Source organism: Lactuca serriola, chromosome 9, assembly GCF_051521515.1.
Source record: "Lactuca serriola cultivar US96UC23 chromosome 9, Lser_US96UC23_V15, whole genome shotgun sequence".
Classification (NCBI taxonomy): Eukaryota; Viridiplantae; Streptophyta; class Magnoliopsida; order Asterales; family Asteraceae; genus Lactuca; species Lactuca serriola.
In genome coordinates this window covers 55,739,507-55,757,406 of record NC_136416.1, presented here as the reverse complement: position 1 = coordinate 55,757,406, position 17,900 = coordinate 55,739,507, and positions in this window count along the sequence as shown.

The following is a 17,900-nucleotide window of genomic DNA, read 5'->3' as shown; positions in this document are numbered from 1 at the left end:
CTCTTTGGATTTGTTTAATGGTTGTAATATTCGGAAATGTGGATTAGTAGGACTTATTACTATTTGAAACTTTATTGAATAAAATTTGTATCTCCGATTTACAATTTGGATTTGCTCTATAGTTGTAATATTCGGAAATGTAGATTGTTTTGAAACAAAACTGAAGTGATATTTTGAATTTAGATTGTTTTAAAACAAAACCAAATTGATATTTTTGAATTTTAGATTTGTTTTTTGGAAAAGTAAGAGACAAAAATTTCTGCTTTTTTCATGGTGTGATTAACAATAACATCTCCAAAAGACATCAATGGGCTTGTGCTTAACCGGATTTGGACCATAAAACGGACTTTACTCAAAGATGAGTTCTTCAATTTTTTAATAACAAGGTCTCTAGTCCACTCCTATTGAGCTTGATTTGTAGCTCTCTTAAAACTCTTAACAGTTGACCATTTCTCATTTCTCACCGCTACTTTTCTTCCAACAAAGATTACAAAAGCAATTGTTTGGTGTTGCGGAAGTGAAAGAGCGCCTGCCACGATGACTTTTCTTTCAAACTCATAAAGACGTTTGGAAGCATATATAATGGAACGACATTTTTTATAGATTTTTTTACAACCTTTCTAGAACATGAATGTAAATTATCGTTTATCGCTCTTATTCCCATGGTCAATGATCTGTTTTTGCTTTTTGATTATCATCCCATTAATCTGATTAACATCTATAAAACAATATCTAATAGAATTAAACTGGTGATTAGGTTTGTGGTTGGTAATTTTCAATCTACGTTCATTGTGGGTATGAACATTCTTGATGGACCAGTAATTATTAATGAGATATGACATGGCTAGTACACTATATTGTCAAGGCATCCCTTGAATTTACATATTTGAGCCTTCTCCTTGGGCCAATATATGAAACATGCTTAAAAATGTGGTCCCAATTCAAAAACAAGTTTATTTGTAAAAAAAAATATAACGAAGTAGAGTTAATTAACATCATTACATAATCAAAGTAAACCCATACAATTCATGGCCTTTAAAAGGGGTTGGCTAAAAAGACACCCCTTTTTACCATATGGATACCCTAATCAATTTTTAAAATGTTTTTATTGGTTGAAATTGCATTGTTTTCCGAAAAAATTAATTATAACTAGTTGATTATAGGTTGACTTTTTATAAAAGTGATAATAGGGTGTCTAAGGGGTATCTTATTCACCCCCTTCAAAAATATTATCGCCATCTTCTAGTCAACTCACTTTAAAGTCTCTAATCTAAACACATGTCAAAGAACAACCCTCGGCTTATGTTCATTCTACAAATCTAGGCATAGTGAACCATCATAATAACCACATAAGGAGAAGCTAACCACACCTGTAGACCTTAGAGCTTTCTAAAATCCTGCCACGACCCCTTAGTTGTGTATCTATAAAATATAAGATCCTAAGTCATGTGGTCACTCATGTCACCCTAAATCCTAAAGTGTATGCACAAATAGAATACTCCAAAACTCTTTTCAAAACTATGCATAGACTTTTATCAAAATAATAAATATTCAAAAAGGATTTACATGAATGAAAACAAGTACCATTGGTACATATATAGCAATCAAGTCATATGATATTAATAATGGAGATTAGTACCCATAGTCATAATAAACTCATTGATATTACTATAAATAGCAGTGTCATTTTGGGTTACATGCAAAAACAAAATAAAGCATATCTAAAAAATACAATTATTTGAGAGACTTATTTTGTCAATTAATTAATTAATGGTATATAAAGGAATATAGAATATTCCAGAATGTTTTGAATTACATAGATAATTACAATTACTTTTGGTAATTATCTTTAGGGTTTCAAATCACCTCCATATAAATAAAGAGTTACAAATTCAGATTTAACACATGAGAAATATACCTTTCAGCCATTAAATCCTGGAAGCCTAAAATACGTTGAATCGCAGGAAACCAGTTTCCACGACGTGGACATTGATTTTCCACGACATGGTGAAACACATATTTGTGTTCTTCAAATCTATTTGTTGCTGGATTTCAAGGCTTTGTAAGATCTATTATAGTTTTACTTCTTGGGTGCGATTACATAAGATGAATTCTACATTGGGTTCTCTAGTCCAATTAACTGGCCTGTCAAAAGAACAAACCTAGAAATAATTCAAAGGTATGTTTTTCCTACTCGGTGTATCCTATCAAAGTTGCAAATATTAGTTGAGTTAGATTACATGGTTTTAAGTCTTCGATCAGAATTGTTTATTGTTTCTGCTGCCTAATTGCTAATCTTTGAGAGGTTCAAAAACTCATCAGTGGTATCAAAGCCAGGTTCACTCAAGTATATTGCACTTAGACTTTGTCTTGACAAGTATGTTAGGGTTTGTATGTGTAGGATTTCTGTTTTAAATTGTTTTAAAAGTGTAGAAATTTTCCTTGGTTAAAATTAAATTTGTTTATGCTTGAAAAACAATGTTTTTTTTCATTCTGCCTCTTTATCACACTGTGGCTACGTTGTGGTATCATTTTGCCCACGTCGTGGCAAGATACTAAGAATTAAAATAATAATTTAATTAACATCGCATGTTTTTTGTGTGCCACGACGTTTCTATTCGTTCCCCACGTCGTGGAACCTGAAGTTCTAGAATTTTATAATTTTTTTTTTATTTTGGTTGCTCGTCTTTTTCGATTTTAAACACATATTAACTAGTCTTTATACTAAAATATAAAAAATATTTGATTTAATTATAATATTAATTAAAAGACAAAAGATAAGGACACCTATAATTTAATTGTTAACTTTTATTCAATTGAATAAAAGATATAAATTTAAATGTGTGTGTGTGTATATATATATATATATATATATATATATATATATATATATATATATATTGTAAAAATTGTATTGATATGCATCACATTATCTACAACCATTGCGGCCTCACATGTTTCTTAAATGTGCATTGTTAGTCTACCTCGACTAGGCTCATCCACCTTGATTGCTTTAAATAAGGTTTAAGGTAAGTATCTTTGATTCCTAATGAGGATGGATTTTAAGTGCCATTTATTGCTCGCCACCCTCACCGCTATCTTGCTATTAAAGTGGAGTTGGCGAAAGGGTTTGATAGGACAATTGTGTTAAGTCAAAACTCAAAAGTATTAACTCCGTAAGTAATAAAATAAAATCTCATTTTATATTAACAATGTGAATCTTATGCTTCCCATGGAAATTACACCTTGTGGTATGTTCTTTTTTATCTAAGCATGTATGGTATACCGGCGCTTCAAAAGAATAACGTAGTCACATAAAGGTATATGCTGATCGCAATTCTCAAGCGTTACTTGAGCTGAATCTCATTATATCTTTTAATGGTTGATTCACCATTTGGATTCATGATCCTCGGCTAATCCAATCATGATTTTCAAATGAGAATTAAAAGAGATTAACATGCTATTGACATAGGTCAATAAATCTTGTCTTCTAGGAATCTCATAGAGATTGAGATCTACTATAGTTTGTCCACCTAAATAACTTCATTTTGTAATTTTCAACTAATCCAATTACATTATGAAGCCACGTATGGATCCTAGCCTTTTTTATTAATAACTTGTGTTGGGTAATTATAATAAAAGGATATTTCTTGATCAAAGTAATTGTGTTCTCTTTTCTTAAATGGATGGATAATGGTGCTACTCTTCCTCCTCTTCCACCTGCACTAACAACTTCATCAAACTTCTCTCTACTTTCTCTCCTCTCGTGGGATAAGCTCACTGTTGCTAACTACCTTGATTAGATTCGTAACATGATGATTATTGTGAGGTACAAAAAGATGGAGTATGTGTTGGACGAGTATCATGAAGATGAACTTCTTGATGATGTTACTGAAGAATAAGCAAACAAACACAAAAACATCACTATTACTCTATCGAGGTCTCATGTTTGATGTTGGCAACCATGTCTTCTGAACTCCAAAAGATTTGTAAGAACCTTGGGGCATACGACATGAATGAGCAGCTCAAGGACATGTTTTGAGATCAAGCTCAAACTGAGAGATTCAAGTTGATGCAATCAATTCTAGGTTGCAAGAAACCAGAGGGTAGTTTTGTGAGTATCCACGTTCTAAAGCTAAAGGGGTACTTTGATAGAATTCAATGTCTTAGCTTCCCATTCACTCAAGAGTTTGTTTTTGATGTCATTCTCAACTCTTTCACTAGTGCATACAAGCAGTTCACTATGAACAATTTATAGAAGAGTATCATGGAGCTACATGGGATGCTCAAGAAAACTAATGAAAACATTGTTCCACCTAGGAACACAAGTTCAGCCACTCATGTATTAACTATTAGGGAAGGTGGTATCAAGAAAATGAGATCCTCTCATCTTAATGTCAAGGGAAAAAGGAAATGAAAGATGGGTGCTCCCAATTCCATCACTAAAAAGGAAATTTCTGACATACCACCAGTAAATGACCCTAAGGAAGCCATTTGCTACTACTGCTAAGAGAAGGGCCATTAGAAATGTAGTTGCCCAAAATATCTGGAGGATCTTAAGAAGAACAAGGCCAAGGGAGTTGGCAATTTAGGTATATTTACAATTGAATTACATTCGACCTCTACTTCTAATAGTTGAATGCTTGACATAGGAAGCTAAGGCATGTAGAGCTTGACTTGATCATGGGGAACAAGAGCAGAGTAGTTGTTACCAAGATTGTGATGGGTTTTAGCCATAAGAACTTTCCTATGTGCGCATGCAAAACCCTAATGCTTGGATCTAGGCTTTCTAATTAAACATGCATTGAATCCAAGACTTCTAATGACTATTTAGGAATAAGAACAATGTTAAAACAGATCTAGAATCATACCTTTGAATTCCTTGATGATCTTGTTGTCTTGGAGCTTCTAGAGTCACAATTGTCACTCCTCTAATGGCTTACAAACACCAAATAGCAAGGAGGATGATTTGGGAGAAAGGAGAAGAGAGGAATTCGGCCAGGGCTTCTCTACTTTAGGTGAAGTGTCGAATTACTTATGCCATAGGGTCTATTTATACTTGTAGACTCCTTAAGGGTTACAACCTAAACCCTAATTGGATAATCTTCTCTTAAGGCTATCCAAATCCATTCCTTAGATAACTCTTTGGACGATTTGAAGCTATCCTAGCTTCTAGAATCCATCCAATCCATATCTATATGGATTTACAGTCTAAAGTTTAACTATCAAACAATTGACAGTTTATACCCACTTATTTAATTAATCTCTTTAAGTCACCAAATTAATTCCAATTAATTCTATGACTTATATTAATCAAATAACAATATTATTATTCTTTATATTATTCTCATAATATACTAATAATATTTACTCTATCTTAAATCATCCTATCAAGTTGCTATAGTGAAGGCAATCCAAAAGAACCATGCACAACCGGGTCAAATACTTGCCTAATATAGTTGTAGCCTTAGACACTATTCCAACAGTCTCCCACTTGGATAAGTCTAGTAACTATATGCACAAGTACAATTCGGTTTGCAATCGTAGCTCTCAAAGACGCTGTCAAACTCTAATCTAATCAATCTTGTCCTTTAGATAATGGATCGTACAGTCCTCTGTTAGATATCATGCTGACAATCCTATGGAATGGTTAGTCAAGCATTTAGGTTTCTCGATCTCTGATTTATTTGACATAGAACTTAATCGAACACATCAATTCAGTTCTGACCGGGCCCGGCACATAAGTCAAATCAAATCATCGAGCGGCCGAGATATCGCTTTTACCTTCTTAGATAAAAGTTACAGATAAACTTCGACTTATATGCATTTACTTATTCATTAACCAACTATACACAACAATGCGTTTTATAACACCGAGTTACTGATGCGTTTTCGCATTATCAATATACAATCAATTAACAAATAACAAACCATATATCTAGGTTTTAAGACTATATGATATTATCGTCTTGCGATCACCCTTTTATATCATATTCCATAAGGTGATTCCAGCAAGCGCGGGTATGTTCCAATGCTCAAAACTAGTTCATAAGAACTCATGAATGTTGCTGCAACCCTTTGCTATGTCTAACACCATTTAGACAATCTACACACCAATTCATGACAATCTTCATTCATATCTACTTCCAACATATGAACGATTGTGGACAATTTGAACAATTCGATTATTCCTAATAAACTCAATTATTCTGGAAGTCAAAACATGCAAAGTGAAACAATAGTTAAACAATTAACATAAGATAATAACATTACTCATAAATAAAACTCCTTTATTTAATCATCAAATGTTAATTACATTTATCTATTACACGTTTCTAATACTATCTAATCTATGCTAATATCATCCTTCAGCCCAATACTCCTAGCATGCTGCAAGTGCTTAACCCTACTCAGTCCCTTCGTAAGCGGATCTGCTGGGTTATCTTCTGATGATATCCTCTTTACTACGAGTTGTCCTTCTTCTACACGATGTCTAATGAAGTGATATTTTCTGTCGATATGTCTTGATCTACCATGATCCCTCGGTTCCTTGGTCAAGGCAACCGCTCCTTCGTTATCACAGAAAATTTCCATTGGCTCCTTTATGGCGGGTACAACTCCAAGATCACCGATGAAGTTTTTCAGCCATATTGCCTCCTTCGACGCTTCGCTCGCTGCAATGTACTCTGATTCGCACGTTGAATCAGCTACAGTTTCCTGCTTGGAACTCTTCCAAGTCACCGCTCCTCCATTTAGGGTAAAGACCCAGCCCGACTGTGAACGATAGTTGTCCCTGTCGGTCTGAAAACCGGCGTCACTATACCCTCGCACCTTCAAGTCATCACTCCCTCCGAGGACTAAGAACCATTCCTTCGTCCTCCAAAGGTACTTAAGGATATTCTTCACCGCAATCCAATGTGCTCTGCCAGGATTCCCTTGATATCTGCTAACCATGCTCAAAGCGAAGGCTACATCAGGGCGAGTACAAGTCATAGCGTACATGATTGAGCCAACTGCGGAAGCGTATGGTACTTGGCTCATTTCTGCTATCTCAGCTTCGGTACTCGGACTTTGAGTCTTACTCAACTTGGCATTACTTTGTATCGGTAATTCTCCTTTCTTCGAGTTTTTCATACTAAAACGTTTTAGTACCTTCTCTAAGTAAGTATTCTGACTAAGTCCAATTAGTCTCTTACTTCTTTCTCTTACTATCCTTATTCCCAAAATGTAAGAAGCCTCTCCGAGGTCCTTCATAGCGAAGCACTTCCCGAGCCAGGACTTAACCTCCTGCAGAGTCGGGATGTCGTTTCCTATGAATAATATGTCATCGACATATAGAACGAGGAAGCTTACTATACTCCCACTGGCTTTGACATATACACATGATTCGTCTTCACTTCGTACAAATCCAAACTCTTTGACTTTCTCATCGAAGCAAAGATTCCATCTGTGAGATGCTTGCTTAAGTCCATAAATGGACTTCTCAAGCTTACACACTTTATTCGGATGCTTCGGATCCATAAACCCCTCTGGCTGAGCCATGTAAACATCCTTAGCCAACTTTCTGTTAAGGAAAGCGGTCTTGACATCCATTTGCCAAATCTCATAATCATGAAATGCGACAATAGCTAGCATCACTCTAATAGATTTTATCTTCGCAACTGGTGAGAAGGTCTCATCATAGTCAACTCTGGGAGTTTGAGTAAAGCCCTTCGCAACCAATCGCGCTTTATATGTGTGTACGTTTCCATCCACGTCGGTCATCTTCTTGAAGATCCATTTGCACCCAACGGTCTTACGTCCGGGCACATAATCAACCAAATTCCAAACTTGGTTATCACACATGGATTGGATCTCGCTATCCATTGCCTCTTTCCATTTTGCAGACTCCGGGCCTGCCATGGCTTCCTTATAGCTATTAGGTTCATCAAGATTTACTAGTGTACCATCACTAATATATGTGTCCCCTTCGGTAGTAATATGAAAACCATAAAACTGGGGATGAACTCTAACTCTATCGGAACGTCTAAGAGGTAAGGACTCGTCAATCGGTTCAACCGTAGTTTCCTCCTCGGGTTGAGTGCCAGCGGTAGAGGTTCCTTCATCTATCGACTCTTGAATCTCTTCAAGCTCGATTTGACTCCCACTGTCTCCTTGGCTTATGAGTTCTCGCTCTCGGAAAACTCCTCTCCTCGCAACAAAGACAACATTGTCCTTCGGTCTATAGAAGAGATATCCAAAGGATGTTTGTTGGTAGCCGATGAAAATACATCGCTCACTTCGAGGTTCGAGCTTGTCGTGAGTATCTCGTCTTACGAAAGCCTCGCAACCCTAAACCTTGATATGTGCCAACGAGGGAGCTTTCCCTGTCCACATCTCGTGAGGTGTTTTAGCAACCTTCTTAGTAGGGACTCGGTTAAGGATATGGGCGGCAGTCTCTAAGGCATACCCCCAAAAAGAGATAAGTAGTGAAGCACGACTCATCATAGAGCGAACCATATCTAATAAGGTTCGATTACGCCTTTCTGCCACACCATTCAACTGCGGTGTCCTAGGAGGCGTCAATTGTGAAACTATTCCACACTCCTTGAGATAATCGTGGAATTCAAGACTTAGGTACTCTCCTCCTCGATCGGATCGAAGCATCTTGATTTTCCTGCCCAATTGATTCTCCACTTCATTCTTGAACTCTTTGAACTTTTCAAAGGTTTCTGAATTTTGCTTGATTAAATAGATATACCCATATCTACTATAATCATCGGTAAAAGTCACGTAGAAGCGGTTCCCATCCTTCGTGGTTGATCTAAACGGTCCACATACATTGGTATGTATTAGGTCCAATAGACTCTCACCCCTTTCACACGTACTCGTGAAGGGTGATTTAGTCATCTTTCCAAGTAAACAAGACTCGCATGTGTCATCTTCCCTAATGTCGAATGACTCCAACACTCCATCCTTTTGGAGTTGGGCTATGCGTTTCTTGTTGACATGTCCAAGACGGCAATGCCACAAGGATGCTTTATCCATACTAGTGGAAGAATCTATATTCAAAACATCATTTCCTAAGTTATCAACAATCATAACAATTTCATAAATTCCATTACATGGTATAGCTTCAAAGTAAAAGACACCATTTAGATAAGCCAAAATAGAGCCATTCTCATTATTAAAAGAAAATCTAAATCCTTGTCTATATAAACCATGAAATGAAATGATGTTTCTAGCCATTTCTGGCGAATAGCAACAATTGTTCAAATCTAAACATAAATTATTCCTAAGCATTAAAAAATACACTCCAATCTTGGTCACAGGCGACGATCTTCTGTTCCCCATGATTAGATTGATCCTTCCTTGCTCCACATCCCTACTTCTTCTTAGTCCCTACACATTAGAACAAATGTGATAACCACAACCGGTATCAAGAACCCAAGAAATAGCATGATTAGAATCATTAGATTTAATTGTGTATGTACCTGCGAAAGATGGCTTGATCTTTCCTTCCTTGATGGCTTGCAGGTACTCTGGGCAGCTTCTCTTCCAATGTCCTATCTTGTGGCAGTGGTGGCACTCTGCCTCCTTAGGGTTAGGGCAGGGCTTAGCGGGATCAACTTTGGTCCCACTAGAAGAGGCACCATCTCGGGCTTTAACCTTGCGATAGTTCTTAGACGAAGCCTTCCTCTTCTTTCCCTTTCCTTGACCAATAGCCAAGACAGGAGCAGCGAGTGGATTGGGAGTTGGTGCAACAGACTTGTCTTTGAAGTTGCTCTCAGCGACCCTCAAGAGACCTTGGAGTTTGCTTAGGGAGACATCCTCTTTGTTCATGTGGTAGGTCATCCTAAATTGATTGTACATCGGAGGCAAAAAGTGAAGCACCATGTCGATCGCCAAGTCTTCCCCAAAGTCAACATTTAACTTGTGAAGGCGGTCGACATACCTTTGCATCTTTTGCAGGTGCACGGCAAGAGATTCTCCATGACCCATCTTAGCGGAAATCATGTTAGTGAAAATCTCATAACGCTCTTGTCTCGCATTTTGGTGGTATCTCTCCAATAAGTCTTGATGCATCTCGTACAGGTACATGTCCTCGTAGGACTTTTGGAATTCGGAGTTCATGGTGGCTATCATGATGCAATGTACCTTCATTGCATCTCGCTCATGAGTTTCAAAAGCGGTAATTTCAGTCAGAGTAGCGATTTCAGGGTTGATCTTCTCGAGCTTCTCATCGAGGACATACTCCTTATCCTCATAGCGAGCAATGGTGCGAATGTATCTTATCCATTCGCTAAATTTCGTTCCATCGAAGGTGACCTTTTGGCAAAGGCTCATCAACGTGAAAGAACTAGCAGCAACGTTGTTTGCGTTCGACATCTACAAAAGGAAGAAAGGACAAAGATAGATTAGAATAAGAATCCCTAATTTTCACCCAATAAGAAAAATTAGGGCTAGGATCCAACAATAATATTTACATATTAGAAAAGGGATGCCGTAATCCAACATGCAAATAAATTGAAGGTAAGTGAATGACGATTCACTAATTCTCCATTTCAAAAACTTAACTATTAGTCGTAAATGTATTGAGAATTCCTAGGTTCGGATGAGATTCATTGAAACTATTCAATGGCATGTTTAAATCTCGATATGCCCCTCTTGTTTGTGACTGGGATACCGAGGATCACAAAGCGGGTGTGAATTACCATGCAAATTCACATGGTGCCTTCATTGTAACGATCACCTATTCGATGTGTTGGTAAACCACACACGCTCCATCGAACTATGATAAACAATGAATCACCATTTGCCACCTTTGCTTAGAACCAATTAGTGTGCCGGTAAACCACACACGCTCCACTAACTTCTTAGCAAGGGTGCAAAGTGTAATTTCATGGGATGGCATCAATTCACTTTTCCTAAAGTAACTAAGATTGGGAAATTTTAAAAAAATATGTAGTTACTTTGTATTACTTATTATACTTTTAATGAGAGGATGAGGTTGCCCTATCCTACCCGTTCGGCTAACGACCCTCCACCGATCAAACAAGCGGTGGGTGTGAGTGTACACCCATTAAGCGCCATTTTATAGGCCGCAACCTTATACCCACCTTATAGATCGGCTTCGTGAATGAGGCCTACTAACGGTAAGACTAGCATTTTAGTTATACATACATATATATATATATATATATATATATATATATATATATATATATTATTCTTGTAATATTATATTAGTATAGGGTTGTATTTTAAACCTTTTAAAATCTAGGGTTTGAAATTTAAGTTGTCTAAATTAAAACTTTTAATCACAAAATATAAATTTCAAAACTTGAGGACAAGTTTTAAACATTTAAAACATGGAGGATCAAATAACAAATAATTTCAATTAACAATTAATTTCCTAATCATCTATATTTGATTTATTCAAGATTTCTTTCAAGATAATTACCAAAATAATCAAAATAATTAATTAATTATCATATAAGGAAATTAAATATTTTATTAGTTGATAAATATCTTTAATTAGATCAAGATTATAGTCATATATATCAAAAAATCAGATTAGGGTTGATCTAATATGATTAAGGTAAGTTTCCATAAGATAACCATGAAGAAATCCCGAATTTGGCCATTCCTGACGCTTGGACTCGCCGAGTGCACAAAGGGACTCGCCGAGTCAGGCCAACTCGCCGAGTCCACTTTGGAACTCGCCGAGTCCATGACTTAGAAACACAAAAATCGAATTTTGCAGTTTAGTTTCAGACAATTAAGCAACAATTTAATGAAAACCAAGCTAGGCTCTGATACCACTGATGGGTTTTAGCCATAAGAACTTTCCTATGTGCGCATGCAAAACCCTAATGCTTGGATCTAGGCTTTCTAATTAAACATGCATTGAATCCAAGACTTCTAATGACTATTTAGGAATAAGAACAATGTTAAAACAGATCTAGAATCATACCTTTGAATTCCTTGATGATCTTGTTGTCTTGGAGCTTCTAGAGTCACAATTGTCACTTCTCTAATGGCTTACAAACACCAAATAGCAAGGAGGATGATTTGGGAGAGAGGAGAGGGGAGGAATTCGGCCAAGGCTTCTCTACTTTAGGTGAAGTGTTGAATTCCTTATGCCATAGTGTCTATTTATACTTGTAGACTCCTTAAGGGTTACAACCTAAACCCTAATTGGATAATCTTCTCTTAAGGCTATCCAAATCCATTCCTTAGATAACTCTTTGGACGATTTGAAGCTATCCTAGCTTCTAGAATCCATCCAATCCATATCTATATGGATTTACAGTCTAAAGTTTAACTATCAAACAATTGACAGTTTATACCCTCTTATTTAATTAATCTCTTTAAGTCACCAAATTAATTCCAATTAATTCTATGACTTATATTAATCAAATAACAATATTATTATTCTTTATATTATTCTCATAATATACTAATAATATTTACTCTCTCTTAAATCATCCTATCAAGTTGCTATGGTGAAGGCAACCCAAAAGGACCATGCACAACCGGGTCAAATACTTGCCTAATATAGTTGTAGCCTTAGACACTATTCCAACAGATTGGAGATTACGATCTTTCTTTACCTTTTAGTTTTTTAGTTGTTTTAAAAGATTGTTAGTATTCAAATTAGATGGAAAGAAACATTATTTCTTTTTATGCATTGTGGTGTGATGGTTTTACATTTAAATTTGATAATAATAATGCTAGTATTTTGGTTTACAGAGATAATGCTCTTTATTTTAAAGCAAATCCTTAGAATGACATATATGAATCTGTGATTGGTGTAACTAAAAGTGATAACTTAATCTAAAATGTTGGTTCATCCATTTTGGATAAATCATGTCTATGACATTGTCTTCTTGGTCATACCAACAATAAGAGAATAGCCAAGATTCAATTAGATGGAATCTTGGAACCATTTAACATAGAGTTGAAGAGAGATTGTGAATCTTGTTTAGTTAGGAAGATGACTAAGTATCCTTTCATAGGCAACTTTAAGAGAGAAACAAATATATTGGACATCATTCACTCTGATGTATATGGTCTGTTAGACACATCACAAGACATGGTGAAAGATATTTTGTCACATTTACTGATGATTTCAGTAGATATGGATATGTTGATCTGATCAAACATAAGTTTGATATATTTGTTGTATTCAAGAAATTCCATAGTGAAGTAGAGAATCAACTAGGAAAGAAAATCAAGATACTTCGTCCTGATAAGGGTTGAGATTATCTTAGTGATGAATTATATGATCATCTTAGAAATTGTGGGATAGTCTAAAAATTAACTCCACCAAAAACACCATAACACAATGGTGTGTCTGAGAGAAGAAATCAAACCTTTCTTGACATGGTTCATTCTATGATGACTCGTGCTTAAAGGTGGCAAAAATTGACACGACACGAAACCCGACACGAAATAAACGGGTTTGGGTTAGATATTTCAACCCGTTTAAATAAATGGGTTGAGACGACACGACACAAAAGTTAAATGGGTAAGGTTAGGGTTGAGAATTTCAACTCGAATATGACTCGAAAATGACCCCTTTATTTATATACATGTTTTTTGAATTATTTAAATAATCTAGAAAGATACAAAACCAAAACCATAAGAAAAATAAAACCTTTGAATTGAATTGTTTTGTAATGTTGAAATGACTTAGCTGTCTAGATCAAGACATCATTTCAGTTTTTCTATTCTCTCCCGAACTACCCAGTCTCTTCCACCACTCTCACATCCTCATAACCTTATCATCCGCCTCCCCAACTCCCACTTTTTAATTTTGTTATCTGAACTTACTATGACTTCATCTATTTTGCCTCCAAAGTATTAGTTTTTCCTTTCCGCCTACCCAACTCCTACTTTTTCAACATGCAATCTTTTAACCTCACATAAAACGACATATTACAATGTATAGCCCTAACCCGAAACCCGACACGAAAATAAACGGGTTGACACGACACGACACGTTAATTAAATGGGTCGGGTTAGGGTCGAGCACTTTCAACCCGTTTAGTGTTTCGACACGACACGAACCCGACACGACACGACACGATTGCCACCTCCACTCGTGCTACACTTCCAAAAAGTTTTTAGGCTTATGGCCTAAAAACAGTCGCTTATATTCTAAACCTTGTACCAATTAAGAAGGTTGAGAAAAAACCATTCAAAATATGGAAAGGGACTCGCCCTCTATTGCACGAATCAAGGTTTGGGATTTTCAGGCTTTCGTTCATCGAGAAGCACTCAAAAAACCTAGACCCATATCAAAAAGTTGTTACTTCATTGGTTATCCCAAAGATTCCTTTGAATACTTGTTCTACAAGCCTACTGAGAACGAGATTTTTGTTGCTCGTAGGGTAGTATTTCATGAGAGAGCTGATATCTCAAGAAACTAGTAGGAGCTCAACCGATCTTAATAAGATTCGAAAGGGATATTTATGGTCACGAGTGACACTGAGAGTCTTGTTTGAGAAATTTAACACCATTATATAGTATTTGGGTTTTATTGTCGATAATTATGACTCCAGATTGTTCATTAAAACGACTTCCTCGAGTAATTTTTTCTTATCTTCTATGTGGATGACATGATTATGATTATTACAGGTAGTAGTGATCATCGTATTGTTGATCTAAAGCATTCACTTAATTCTTATTTTCATATAAAGGATATGGGTTTACTTCACTACTTTCTTGGTCTTGAAGTACTTCAGCTTGAACTTGTATCTATTTATCTCTATCTGCAAAATATGAATCTGATCTTCTTTCACGTGCTCACATTGCTGATTGTAGTTATTATTATACCGTTAAATTCTAGGGTTTTTCTCGCATTGGATGACGGTTCTCTCTATTTGTGAGCAAAAACTGACTGCAAACCAAAAAGAAACCAGAAACACCAAAATCTAACATATAACCGATGAGTGTAGTTCTTTATTTTGTAACAACCGAGTATTTGCAATGTGGTTTGGTTTTACATTATATACTCTACTGAAAAAATTGTGATGCACCATCTGTAAAAGCTAGATACCAAAAACCACAATATAAACTACGTCACATGATATATTAAATATTTAAATAATTTATATATTATCGATTCAATATTTATAAAATATATTACTATTTTATGTTTTTTTCAATTGTGTCTCACTAAAATAGGCAAAAAAGGGGATTTCATTTTCGGCCCTAAGAATTTGGTGTTGTTTGTATTTTCAAAGAGAAAATTATGAGGTCTGCACACCACCTCTACAACCCTCTGCAAAAGAAGATGTGAGACCAAACGGATGCAACCTAAGATAAGAAACTTGTTTGTTTTTTAATATTTGCACACCGATGTAATAAGGTGAAATTTAAATAAACTGATTTTACAAATTGAAAATACTTCACAACACCAAAATTTTAATAACTCTTGTTTTAAAACATTGAAAGAATACTAAAAAGAACATGTAAAAAACAAAAATATAAAATTTCTAGAAAATGAATCTAAAAAAATAAAAGAAGCTATCATTTTTTTTAGAAAAAACTAATTTTAAAGAACATAAAAAAATTAAGAAAACAATGTTTAGAAAATTCGTAAAAGAATCACACATGTTAAAAAAAATGCAATCCAAACTAAAAATATTATTAAAAGAAATGGTAAAAAAATCAAGATATGAAAAGTTGTTGAAACTATAAAAAAAATTGTACAAATCTATAAATCAAAGTTAAAAAAAAAATAAATAAATAAAATTATACCAAATTTCTAAAAATAATCACATGGAAAAAATGAAAGTTGAAAAGGCAAGTCAAGTGTTGTATCGCGCATAACTCGTGCAGATGTTTTGTAGTATGAAGTCTTCTAAAAAACAAACTATTACGAGAAGGTAAGTTTTGCATGTATGCTGTGTCGCGCAACAAAAAATGATAACAAACAACTTCTAAGTCGCCGTAAAGTAGCTTTACAGTTGTTTTGGTCTTGATTTTTTTATTATAAGTGGTCTCAATTTTGGCGACGGTTTCTAGGATTTTAGTTACTAACTCGCTACAAAACCATTTTATATTTGTGTTCGACTTATTATAAGCCCAAATAAATACTATTATAGTCAATCAGTTTTGTGGTTTTAAAATTATCCCAAAGGAAGAACCGCATCATATATATTGTGGATTTTTTTTTAACTAAAACGAACCACATAGAAACCGGACTGCAATTAAAATCACACCAAGCATAAAAAATGAACCGTGCCGTTCTAACAAGCTGAAAACTGATTTGTGTGATTTTCAGTGCGGTTTTAGCCAAAATCGCACCACACTCACCCATAATTTTCGTCTATCGATCATACCATTTAACAATAGCTCGTCAGTTCACTTTTCTACTTAATTGTTACTTGTCCCAATATTTCCTTTTTTTCGTTCATATCTTTAGCCACTTCATGGCTTCTCTCCGAACAACTATTATATTGAAATTTTGCATGTCTTACAATATAATAAAGGTATCATATTTTTTTGGTCTTTACTCACCTCGTCCCTAGATCTTTCGTGCCTTCCCCGGAATGGGATGGGGATATCACAGATCTTCGTTCTACCAAAAGTTTTTGTTTCTTCCTTGGGGATTTGCTAATTTTATGGCATATATATTAAGAAACAACTATTAACTACTAAACTACATGGTCTAGCACTGGAATTGAATATTGTGTTTTTTTACACCACTCATGAGCTTGTATGGCTGCACCGGCTTCTACAAGATATGAGTATTTCTATCCCTTCATCGACCATCATATGGTATGATAATAAAATTGTCATTCAAATTGCTCACATTGACATGTTCCATGAACACACCAAGCATATTAATATATGTAGTCATTTTGTTAGGCAATATTTCTCTCGTAACACTCTTACTTTAACTCCTATCTTATATACTAATCAATGTGTTTGTATCTTCGCTAAAGCTCATCTTCACTACTCTTCTTTCCAAACTCAATTTGGTCGCTCATCATTAAAGGACTTATTTTTCATTTATCTATAGTTTAATAAGAGTATTGATTCTTTGTAATTCCATCTTTCACTTTTACTAACTTTAAAAAAGAAATACAAAAATATTCTTTCACTTTTAGCTTTTTCTTGCGGTGACTAAAATCCATTGGTGTTGCATGTAGAATATTTCATCTTAAAGACTTGTGTGTTAGCCGACTATCACATTGTATTTTATATATTTGTATATTGTTTATATTTGGGATAATGATTTAAAAGAGTACTATATTTTTTGATTTGTATACATTTCTTATTTTTGTTTATATTTTACCATTTAACTTGTTTTTTGCACACATTTAGTCCTTATAACCGGCTACTACAGGTTATGCAAAAAAAAAAAAAAAAAAAGAGTTAATAGAGTAATATAATTTTCAGTTTGTACACACTTAGTCCTTAATGTTTTAGTATACATTTAGTCCTTATAACCGATATCTTCATATTTTGTTCATGACATCCTACGTGCGACAATCATTAATGAGGTATTCTCATACATGATTCGTCCTCCACTTATATAGCAACCTAATTCACGAATCGATCAAATAATTGTAGTGCCCTAGTTTTCTCCAAGCATAAGATGTCTTCGAATTTAGTTTCATCCACCTCCATAGGAGGCTACAAGATTCTTTGTCTTGGAAGTGCAAATTCGAGTTGGGAGGAAGCAATCACAAAGAATTTCGTTGTCTGCTATGGAGATAGATGATGAAACTTTATGATATAGTGTTTTTGTTTTGAAAGTGAAAATTCTTTTAGTGTCTTCCTTAATTTTTTGCCTTGAAAGTGCAAATTCGAGCTGGAAGGAAATAATTACAAAGAATCTCATTGTCTATGGAGGTAGATGAAATTGAAGCCGAAGACATCTTCTGGAGAAAACTAAGGCG